An 11,668-nucleotide genomic window follows, 5' to 3' on the forward strand; every position below is an offset into this window, starting at 1 on the left:
CATAAAATGTGAGTGTGCTTGAAAAGTCACGTGGGAGTTTTCCCCAGTAGCCATAATATTTTGATTTTGATTTAAATGATAAAAACTTAAATAAGAGTAATATTGTCTTTCAGCAGTGGTCAACCCAGTTTGTCCTGGAGCCTTAATTATTTGCGGAACCAAACTAGAAACGAAATTAAAACTCAATTTTGTCCTACGAGCCGTTTTTTGGTTGTTTGTTTTGGAGTTGGTATGGGCCCAATAAAACCGCCAAATAGAGCTTGACCTAGGCCCCCCTGTTTTCCGCGAACGTAGATCACTAAAAGTAATCAACGGTACTCGATATTCCAAAATGACCATAAAGCCCTTAAAAAGAAAGTAAAACCTAGCTAGGGTTTTCATTCTATATAAAACCCAATTTCTCTAATCACTCTTCATCTCCCATCAACCTCTTTTAGGTTATTCGTTTTCTTTCATTTAGTCGTTTCATCAAATAGTTTTTTATTATTAGATTAGATTAGATTATTACGCACGTTGCAAAACCCCGGGCTTATCGTAGTTATTATTTTTATTTAATGAAGAATAAAGCCCCAATGCTACTGCTAGATTTACTGACATTCAGTGTTGCAATTGAGCTTTGTACTTATATTTTCCCATAGCTTAAATTGTGTTAGAGTAACGTCTACATCTTTCAAATTTTTTTTTTTTTTTTTATTTTTTAATTTGGGTTAATTTGGCCACACCTTTAAAGTTCTTATTTGATTCAATAAATAAACCTCTCATAAGAGCTTAGTCATGGAGGCACATATTAAATGTGGGGTTACACATGGGGGCTTTATTTCTTTTATCGATTTTGCCTCTAAAAACTCTCACAACATTTCTATCTTTGTTTTAATTGTGGTTGTTATTGGCGATGATTAAATTTTATCTGCGCTTCTGAGATAAATCTATGAAGCAAAGGATTACATATGGTTGAATTTCTTGATATGAGCCAATTATATAGTCTAATTGATGTTGTTTTGAGTAATGGGTTTATTTTTGGCTGTGATGATTAAATATTAAAGCTCCAATGCCAGTTCTGCTTCAGAAAATTCATGATAGATAGAGCTTATTGTTGTTCTGAGTCATGATTTAATAATAGGGTTTGTTTATATTTTTAGTTAGTAAGATGTTGATGCTTATGATGATATTGTTCAATTTATTGAGGTGTATTGAAGCTGAGACTCTGTTTACAGGGAGAACCCCTTGGCGGATTTACATTTCACATGAGAATACTGGACACAAATTTGATGCATTACCGTTCTTGTTTCTAATTGTTTATTCATTCGCCCTATGTTACAACATTTTATTGATCAGAATATATGTTTTTATTTGTAGAATTGTTGTCTAGGTTGATTGTGTACATGTTTGAGGTTTAATTTCAATGTTGTGTGTGATGATATTGTCCATTTTATCGAGGTGTACTGAAGCTGAGACCCTGATTACAAGGAGAACCCCTTGGTGGATGTACATTTCAAATGAGAATATTGGACCTATTTGATGCTATACTTGTCTTTACTTGTAAATTGTAATTGATTTGTATGAATTTAGGCGTTAGAATAAAAGTGCATAGAGAATCATTGATATGTGTGGTTACAAACTTACAATTTTGAGTTTTACTATCCTTGTGCTTCGATTAATTTAACTTGGGAAACATGAGCTTCTAGAGGAGTCTAGATAAGACTTAACAAGAGATTGTTTCCTAGTTAAATACTAATATTTAATTTACAAATAATTATGAGAAACCTAATCTATTCTTATAAATAGAATAGTTGAACTATGTTTTGAGTTTGAGTCATTTTCACAGAATACGTAGGCAGTTATTAAAGAATATGGTTCAACTCATCATCTTCTAGATCTCTTATTTTTTTTATTCAATACTTCTCATTGTTCTTTCATCATCAATAAAATACTTGTGTTTCTAGATTAGGAAAAATCATCACACAGTATTGATCATGAAAAGTGAAGGAAACATTCAGTATCAAATTGTGCAAATTGTGACGTAATGTTGTTTCAAAAGACGCGTCATCCTGTATCCCGAGGGCCACTGTATTCAAAACATAAAACTTGGACTAATTCAGTCGTAGCTGTGGGCTGCCACCCCACCATAAATTTCTAAATATCTGAACCCTAACTAATAACTATAATAGCTTAACAATGTCGTTTACACACTCCAGCTCATGGCGTTTGAAATTTGTTAAAAAGCCACCCCGAGTATTAGGTTACAAAAATTTAGGCCTAATCACTCAAATTGGAAATTATTTATGACTCCAGGACCAGGTAAGATATATTTACGGTTTTAGGACAAATCAACTGGGTCTGTAAGTAATTACAGTTCCAAGACAACTTTTTCTATTTTTGTTTTATTTAATTCCAATAATAAACTTTTCCTCTTATACATAATGCCTATGGAGATTCCTAAAGATGGTGATATATTGTCACCTGATGTTAGGAGAGGACCCGGAAGGCCGAAGAGAAAGAGGATTGAAAGCACAGGAGCAATAAGCCTGAGACGTATTTGTTAGAAGCTATTGCAATTGATTGAACTTATTGTTTTTTGTTAGAGATATTATTCTTTTGATTATTTTTTTCATGGATGGATAATATTAGCAGTTAAGACATACATATAATAAATAATATTAAATATTAGACTGGAGTTGTTTAATTCATTACCACTCTCGTACCAATATATATGCAGTCTTTATTATTTTCATGGCTGGAAGTTTGTTTTTACAGGTATATGATTAATACCAAATTTATGTACTAAAGCTACACATGCTGACATGCATACTACCAATATGCATGTGTATAGTGCACCTGCATACACCAGTTTGCATGTGTTTTTCTTTCTACCGTGCATACGCATAATATTATTAGTTCTCCCACTCTACTTATTCCTAGTATGTAATTCTTTGTTTTTTAATTTTTACATACTTTAAGACTCCAAAATTTTATTGGCTTCTAAGCATTGCGCCACACGCATATATACACAATAAATACCAAATTTATGTACTAAACTTTAGAATATCTAGTTGGTGTGACAGGCATGGCAACATTGGACTAATAGAACAACCGTAGAAATGATGGCCAAAACTTTACGAGATAAATGGCTAACGAGTGAAGCTTTAAAATGCAAACAATTTGTAATACATTCTCTTGTTAGTAGTTCTTTTTTGTATGTCTTTGCTATTTAATTTGCAAGTCTCTTTGGTTCAATATCCCCCGCTCATCGTTGCTACCAAATTTATATACTAAACCTTCATATGCTTACTGCATGTACTTTTCTTTCTACCTGGTGCTTGCATAAACCTGTAAACACATGCATAAACATGTATGCATGTAAAATCAATTCGCAATATGCATGCATATTACCAGTTTGCATGTACTTTTCTTTCTACCTTGTGCTTGCATAGACCTGTAAACATATGCATAGACCTGTATGCATGTAAAATCAATTCGCAATACACACGCATATTACCAGTTTACATGTACTTTTTTTTCTACCTTGTGCTTGCATAGACCTGTAAACACATGTATAGACTTGTATGCATGTAAAATCAATTCACAATACACATGTATATTACTAGTAAGCATGTACTTTTATTTCTACTTTCGTAGACATGTAAACACATGCATACACCTGTATGCATGTAAAATCAATTTGCAAAAATAGACACGCATGCATGTACAACCAATTCGCAAAAAAGTATTTACCTTAGAAAGAAATAGCATTCAACAAGTTGAAACATTGGCTCAAACATTGTCTCAGAGACTGCCTCAAACATTTACTATCACTAAAAGATTGTTACTAATAACAGACACTCAAGGCTTTATCTTGACCAATTCAATCTCTATCCAATGCTTCATTCATGACTTCCTTGTTCCACTTCTTTTGCTTGTCTTTCTCTTGATTCTTGAATGTCATTGATCTTCAGCTTCCAACTTCTTGTATCATCACACAGCAATTGGTATGCCATTTCTGCTCTCAAGAAGTCCACACCATGTTTCTTCAACTTTGAGGTTAGAAACTTACTAGCCCCCATGATTATTGTTCCCATGAAAAAGCACATGTATATAGCACAATCATTCCTGAATGGTGAAAAAGTATTAATATAAATGTCAAAGTAAAATTATTTCTTAAAAGAATATATATTCATCCAATTCTTAAAAGAATGGTACTTACGTGGTTTCTTGCTAGTTACAGGGCATGACATCCAATTTTCTATCTGGTATTAACCTTTCTGTTGGGTTCTCTATAGCTAGACGTTTGTTGATTGCAACAAGGACTCTTGTTTTCTGCATTAACAATGACCTTGTGGTGTTAGCTAAAAAGTATCTTTTCCGGTCTTTGACAATGGTGATAGCAGTATTGCTTAATCATACCATAATTCTTGCACTTTTGATGAATTTGTCATTTTTGCTATTCTTTGTCTGGGTAGAGTTGTAGTACTCCCACTCCCCTGTCCTATCCATATGCAGCAATATCCAATGGCACCCTTTTGTGCCCGTCTCTGTCTTGCCAAAGTTCATTAGGATAATCAAGTTGTCAAAACTGAGGTCTATGTCTCCCAGCAGTTCTTCCACAAACAAATCACCCGGGCTCTTATATGTAACAATGTTCTGCAAAGAAGTTAGAGGTGTGACAAGCGCCCAAAACTATAATATTAAACCCCATTGAGACATATAAATTTGGTTAATTATGTGTTTAATAATCATGAAATAAGTATATTTTTGTACTTTTACAGGTCTTTGCAGTAAACATGAAAATATTGGTTAAACCTGCGTTAAAGCACGGGGAACGATGTATATATAAATTCTTCCAAATCAGCCATGTGAAGCTAAACAAAAACGGATCAAAGTCGGGGACTCAAACATGACAAAATCAAGTCAGAACGAGACTATGTAAAGGAAAGCGTAAACCTTTGAAGCTCATATCTCGTTAACCTGGACTCCGATTTTGGCAAGTAAACTGCCCAGATGATCAGCACGACTAGCTCTACCTTAGGCCAGAAATTGCAGAAATCGACGTCCAGACCCACCAATGGACATAGCACATGGACCCACCTTTCGGGCCCACAAGAAGAGATGAGTCATCAATCATGGAGCATGTCAAGACAAAAGTGTCAAATTATTGGTGCAAAGTTGACGCCTTGCATATAATTAATAAGATTAGGTGTTAATAGTAAAAAAAAAATAAGGTGTCACTTTGTTTTAATGTGGTGGATAAAAGTGAATTAAATGTGTGCGTGTGTTTTCACGTGGGATGAGGGGGGAGAATTCTAAAGGAAAAGGAAAAAAACAAAACAAGGGGGAGACACTCCATTTACTCCCTTGACTTCTTTTCTTTTATCATGTATTATTTTTTTTAGTTCCTTAGTTTTGGAGTTTTTAGTTCTTAGTTTTTAGTTGGGAGTTTTTAGTTTTTATGAAAAAGCTTGTAATAGTTTTAATGGTAGAAGCCTTTATGTTCTTGTTCTAAATAAAATATAAACTTCTTAATGCAAGTGAGTTCCTCAATTATTCTTCTTCTTCTTTCTCTTTCTCATTTTACATTTCTATTTTGTATCTTCATTTTTATCCCTAGGATCATGAGATAAAACCTTCCTTTTGTGGGGGGTTAATGATGCTCATGTGAGGGATAACCTTTGTGATGTGATTTTAGTCAGTTGTTTAGGAAGAACAACTAGACCTACATCCTATCCCAAAATGGTAGTTGGTGTAGAGTCTAGTTAGAAATCAAGATGATGATCTTAGAGATAAGTCATTGTTTTGGTTCTACATGCTAGCAATATGATCTTAGAGATGAGTCATAGTGTTAGGGATCAAGTTAATCTTTATTAGGACTTGTCTATGAGTTCTAGGAAGGTTAAGATACAAGACCCTAAAATCATACAATAGAGGTTATCTTCACATGAGAAGAACTAACTCTCCACACCTATCTAGAAGTAAATTTTTATTCTTGTTTAAGTTGCATGTTTACGTAACTTAAAGTTTTCAATTTTTTGCATTAAAAGAAACCAAATAGTTAGTATCAATTCAGCCATAGTTTAAAACTTACTCACTAGTTTCCTAAAATAGCAAAAACAAGTTGTAAGTTGTCTTAGACTTAGGATGGTTTGAAATCCTTACTCAAAATTATACACACGAATATCGTGAGTAAGGAAAAATCTTTGTATTCGCACTTTGTCCAATTAGATAATCAAATCTCTAACATACGAAAAAGGTGAACATCAAGGTGTTATTCACTGCCATGGACTGCACTGCTAGTTCATGTTTAATTTATAGGAAAAAAAATAAAAATAAAAACCAACGTGAAGAATATACCCATAAATTTGCGGGTAGGACATATGATTTCGATTTATCCCCAATGTCATCAATAAGGACCCCACCGTACCACTTGATAATCTTTTTACAAAAAAAAAAAATCAAATATTTAGTAATGGTAATTAACTCAAGCAAATAATAGAATTAATACTATCCGATATTGAATAAATACCTGAAAGTCGACTTCCCTTCCAAACATGAGATCTTCAACTTGGGATCCTACTATTTCTAGGTCATTGTCTTTCCATGCCACAGTCCTGCATTGAGTTAATACATTAAAATTCTACTAGAAAACACATTAATACACATGCATAGACCATTATGCATGTGTGCTATTATACTTAATATAAGCAAGTAATGAAAATAAGAGGATTCACGATATTCAAATTGAAAACTTCAAGAATATTTAACTTACTCGTCGTCTGCCATTGTGAAGAATGTCTTGACCTTAGTTTGTTGATATTTGGAGAGTAGATGCATAAATTTATTATCATCCAATTTCAATAATCTCCTTGAACCTTCCTCAAAATCGTTGTCATCGTTTTTTTGAATTTCCTTTCTTTTGGTTGTCTTCTTTCGATTCACCTTCTTTAAAACCAATGTCTTACCACTAGATAATTTTTTTGGTCTCCTCTTTTTATCCTTTATTCTCTGCACATAAGATGGTTGTTTAACCGGAGATGGTTCTCCCTTCTCAATTACCACGTCTTCAGTAGGTGCTTGCTGAAACTTATCATCTCTATCACCACATATTGGGGAGGGGTATGGTAGACCTCCAAATAGTTTTCAGCATGCACTACTTGAGTTGGAGCATCAACATCATTACCACTAGCAATGATATCCGGGGAGGGTTCTTGATATTCAACCAATTTTGAATCTTTTAATCTCTGATTCTCCGCTGTCAAGACCCTCACAACTTCATTCAACTTTGAAATTTCCACATTTAATGCACATCTCTCATCATTGTTCTATTATTCTCTTTCCCCAAGCAATTTTTTCAATTCCAAGTTCTCATTTTTCAAATCTACAACCACTTTCTTCAAAGATTCCAAGTCTTCTTCTTCTTCTGCCTCTTCTTCTGCACCATCTTCTAACAACCATTTTTCTTCATCGGCCAATTTCAATTCAATAATTACCTGTTATAGAATGAATAAAAAAAAAAAAACTGAATAGAATTAACATTCCTGATGAACATGCAAAGAGTACTATGTATGTGGCACAAGACATGCATAGACCAGTACACATGTGGAACTTGGTAGGGGGAAAAAAATCAATGTGCATGTGCAATTACCCAAGTACTCTTCAAGTTTTGGATTGTCTTATGATATATTCTTAATACTAGATCTTGTAGATCCCACCTCTTACTTCTCAAAAATGCTTTCTCAGTGCTTGGTAGTTTTTGTGTGAGCTTCGTATGCTCACACATCCAAAACTACACAATAGACAAGTCAAATATTTAAATAATCAATAACACTTCAATTGTATCTATTTAAACAACATAGTAAGAAAAAAAAAATTAAATAAACAACTTTTCTTACCAAAAGCAGTATTGTACACCTAAAGAATGATTTCTTAGTATCACAATTCTTGTGCACTTCATCCATCAGCTCACCATGATGGCCTCGACCCATGCTCTTTTATAGAAAATTTAAGAGTTCTCAACAAACTTCACAAAATGCCACGCTAAATGAAAATCGGAGTTTGCAAAGAATACAGTTGACATCATGAACAACACCATGAGCTTTGCAAAGTCTTCATATGCGATCTCTATTTTGGATTTGAGACACTCCATGATTGCACCTTCAATATCTTTCTTATGCAATACACGTCCCGCTCCACTGAGATAATCTCGAATGAACCTTGTTGTTTTATCTTGCCGAATTCCTTTCACTGTCGCAGTATGATAAGCACCCAAAACTGTATTATAAAAACCCGTAGAGACATAATATTTCGGTCGATTTTGTGCTTAATAATCATGAAATAATCGCATCTTCGTGCTTTTTGCAGGTTGGAGCAACTAATGTAAAAATTATGATAAAGCCAGTATTTAAGCACGGAATAGGGAGTATGCACATGCCTTCCGATCAAGCCCATGTGAAGCCCAACAAATCCGGACTAAAGCCCAAAGACTCAAACAGTACAGAATCCAATAAGAAACGGGATTACGTGCACAGAAGTGTCAAACTTCCGAAGCTCATATCTCTTGAACTAGGACTCAGAATGCGATGAGTGAGCTGCTCCGACGATCAGTGCGACAAATTTTACGCATAGGCGGGAAGTTGTAAAAATGCCAAAAGACCGGACTGCCATTGGACACTGCACGTTGACCCACTAGGCGGGCCCACAAGATTTGATGAGTCATCATGCAAGTCAAGACAAAGGTGCAAATAATTGGTGCAAATTTGACACCTTGCATGAAGTTAATAAGTTGGTTGGATTTAGGTGATGATTATCTAAGAAAATGAAAGGTGTCAAATGGGGGTTAGTTGTGGATAAGAGAAAAATAAATGAGAGGAGAGTGTTTCACGTGGGAGAAGAGAAAAATGCTCTCTTATGTAAATGGGGGCTGATTTTGGGAGTTGGCTAGCTTTTACTTCCTTGACTTTTACTTTTCATTTACTTCCATGTCTTTACTTTTAGTTTTTAGTTTTTAGTTTTAAGAAAAAAAAAAAGTTTGTAACTTATTAATGGAGGACTACACCTTCTAGTTCTTGAATAAAAACTTCTGTTTTCATTAGGTAATTAGTTGGTTTTGTATTCATTTATTCTTTCTATCTCTTTTTACTTATCTTACTTGTAGTTTTAATTAAATCCTAGGATCATGAGCTAAAACTCTCCCAAATGGAGGGTTAATGATGCTCATGTGAGGATCATACTATAAATTTAGGATTCCATAATCACTACTTAAAGATTTAGGTTCTATTTTTTATCCTGTCCCAAAATAACAGAGATTGACAAATATCTAATAAACTGTTGTAAAGTAGAACTAGGAGTTGGAATGATGAAATATCATTTCAATTCCACATGCAAGCATGATATGTTTAGAGATAGGTATATTATGTTAGGGATTTGAGATGGTAGTGACCTGTTTCTAAAAGACTTGTAGCTAGGCTTTGCATGAGTAGGATTAATCATTCCTTATCTTTCTCTCTATTTCATTTAACTATAAAACAAACTTACAAATTTTAGATAACTTGTGTAAAACAAAATCTATCTATCAAATCCTTCTCACTTAGTTCTCCAAGGTGTAGATTTCAGTTGTGATCATTTAGATTCTTGTCTTAGAAGTTGGAACGAAATCCCTACTTGAACTAGATTGACATTCTAAAAAAAACAGTGAGTAAGGAATTATAAAGTTTTAGCATGTAGTAAGTAAATTTCTAAAAACACTGAAAAGTGCTAAGATCACAGTACGTTGTATGCAAATGCCTTTCACGGGTAGCCCAAACGTAACAACAACATCCTCCACTGTGAGCTGTACGTGTTGGTTTTCAAGCTTAAAAGCTTTCATATTTCTTGAGTAATGCTTCAAAAGCTGAAAAATCGTATTTGTGGACAATCGAACATGCATCTTGCCAAATGTTTCTTCATAGAAACATTTAAAAATACAAGAAAAAGGTGTCCTCTCCATAGCTGCTACATGTGCCACTCCAAAATCTTTGTTCTTCTTCAGCTGTGTAATCAAGTCAATCACTTGTGAGAAACTACACCGAAATTGTTGTTGCTCACCTTTAACATTATCTCGTTTTCTCTTTGTCACAATTCCTCTTTGCTTTTCTCTCTTCTTGGGTGGAGCTTTCTTCGTGCCTTTTCTTGCCGCCGATGCATCTTTTTCACTCACTTGTCTTTTGTTGTCATCTCTTTTTATTTTTCCACTCCTTTTAGGTGCAACAACAAAATCCTGTTCGGAAGCCTGCATGAAATACTAAAATAGTTTAAAACATGATATAAATAGATATTAAAACAGGTGTATAATGATGCACATGCATAGACTAACACACATGCATACACCAATATGCATGTGAAGTTCTGTGAAAAAAACACAAAAAAATGCACGTGCATAAACACCTTATTTGGTTCCAGTATGCATGTTGGTAATGCATATGCAAAGACCAGTACGTATGTCAAAGAATATAAATCTAGTTTTACTTTGTCATCAGTTTCTTCTTCATCACTTTGCTCACTATCATTATTGCCGTTATTTTGTTGTTGATTGTCATCACTTTCTTCACCATCATCGTCTTCTTCTTCATGCTCATCATCAATTTCATAATTCATAACTTCTATTGACGTGTCATCATTATTCAAAACACTATGTGCATGACAATAATCATCATTTGGAGCACACTTCAACTCTATACAGTGAGTTGTTTCTCCACTATTATAGCAACATCGCAGGCTCGAATCTATGTTTTCTTCATTTTGTTCTCTAGAAATTTTGGATTTCAACTTCCTCTGACAATACGTCTACACCAACAAACAGTAATACGATACAAATGATTAAAAACTTCTCAAAAATTAATCAACTTTTTTAATGTAATAACCCTAAAAAAGTCGTGATACTTTATTCACTAATTTCACGCAAATACAACACACATGCAAATAAATTTATGCATGTGTGTTAGAACATGCAAACAACTTTATGCATGTAAATTCGTTGCTCAAATTAGTTGTAAATAAAAGTAAAAATTGAATAACAACATGCCAATTACTATTTACATACAATAAAAATGTAAATAAGATAAATCACCAAAAGCTAGGATTTTACCTTTAATGGTAATTTATCTTCTTCATTGTATGCATTTTCATTTCTTCCCAAATCCTCATCACTATATTGATCCGAACTTCTCATTATTAAATTGTTATAAATTAGGGTTTTCAAATTTCTTAAATTAACAAAGGTGGATGGTGAGATAAGGTTGTAATAAGAATCTACAATACTAACAATAGTGGTTTATGAGCTTTCATTCGCTGAAGAAGAAGCAAAAGAGTTGGGTTTAAAACAGAAGGAGTTCAAAAGAGAAAGACAATACCGTTCAAAAGATTTGGGTTCAAAAGCAAAAAAAGGCAATACCATCTTTGCAATCGGGTTGTCCTGGAGCCTTACTTATTTGCGGAACCAAACTATAAGTGAAATTAATCCCCAATTTTATTCGGGCCCGTTTTTTGAAGTGAAAACTGGGTTAGTGCAGGCCCAAATCGAACCGGCCTATAATTCCCATCTATTGGCTTTTAAACTCTAATCGAAGAGCAAGGCCAGTGCACTGTTAATTTAGCATGCAACATGGAGATATGGGTGTCATATGTCCTGTTCAAGTCATTTTAG

At 34.0% G+C, this 11,668-nt stretch overlaps 3 non-coding genes across 3 annotated transcripts; all 3 read left to right on the top strand.

Moving 5' to 3' along the window:
* The first annotated feature begins 506 nt into the window (after positions 1-506).
* On the top strand, positions 507-669 carry LOC147518812 (small nucleolar RNA snoR134). The gene has a single exon (XR_015214677.1). It is a non-coding gene; the product is annotated as a small nucleolar RNA snoR134 (small nucleolar RNA).
* Positions 670-887: 218 nt separating this feature from the next.
* On the top strand, positions 888-973 carry LOC147518813 (small nucleolar RNA U36a). The gene has a single exon (XR_015214686.1). It is a non-coding gene; the product is annotated as a small nucleolar RNA U36a (small nucleolar RNA).
* A 42-nt stretch (positions 974-1,015) lies between these two features.
* Positions 1,016-1,109, top strand: LOC147518814 (small nucleolar RNA Z223). The gene has a single exon (XR_015214550.1). It is a non-coding gene; the product is annotated as a small nucleolar RNA Z223 (small nucleolar RNA).
* The last annotated feature ends 10,559 nt before the right edge of the window (positions 1,110-11,668 follow it).

The sequence above is a fragment of the Coptis chinensis genome, chromosome 2 (genome assembly GCF_015680905.1).
Source record: "Coptis chinensis isolate HL-2020 chromosome 2, ASM1568090v1, whole genome shotgun sequence".
NCBI classification, from domain to species: domain Eukaryota; kingdom Viridiplantae; phylum Streptophyta; class Magnoliopsida; order Ranunculales; family Ranunculaceae; genus Coptis; species Coptis chinensis.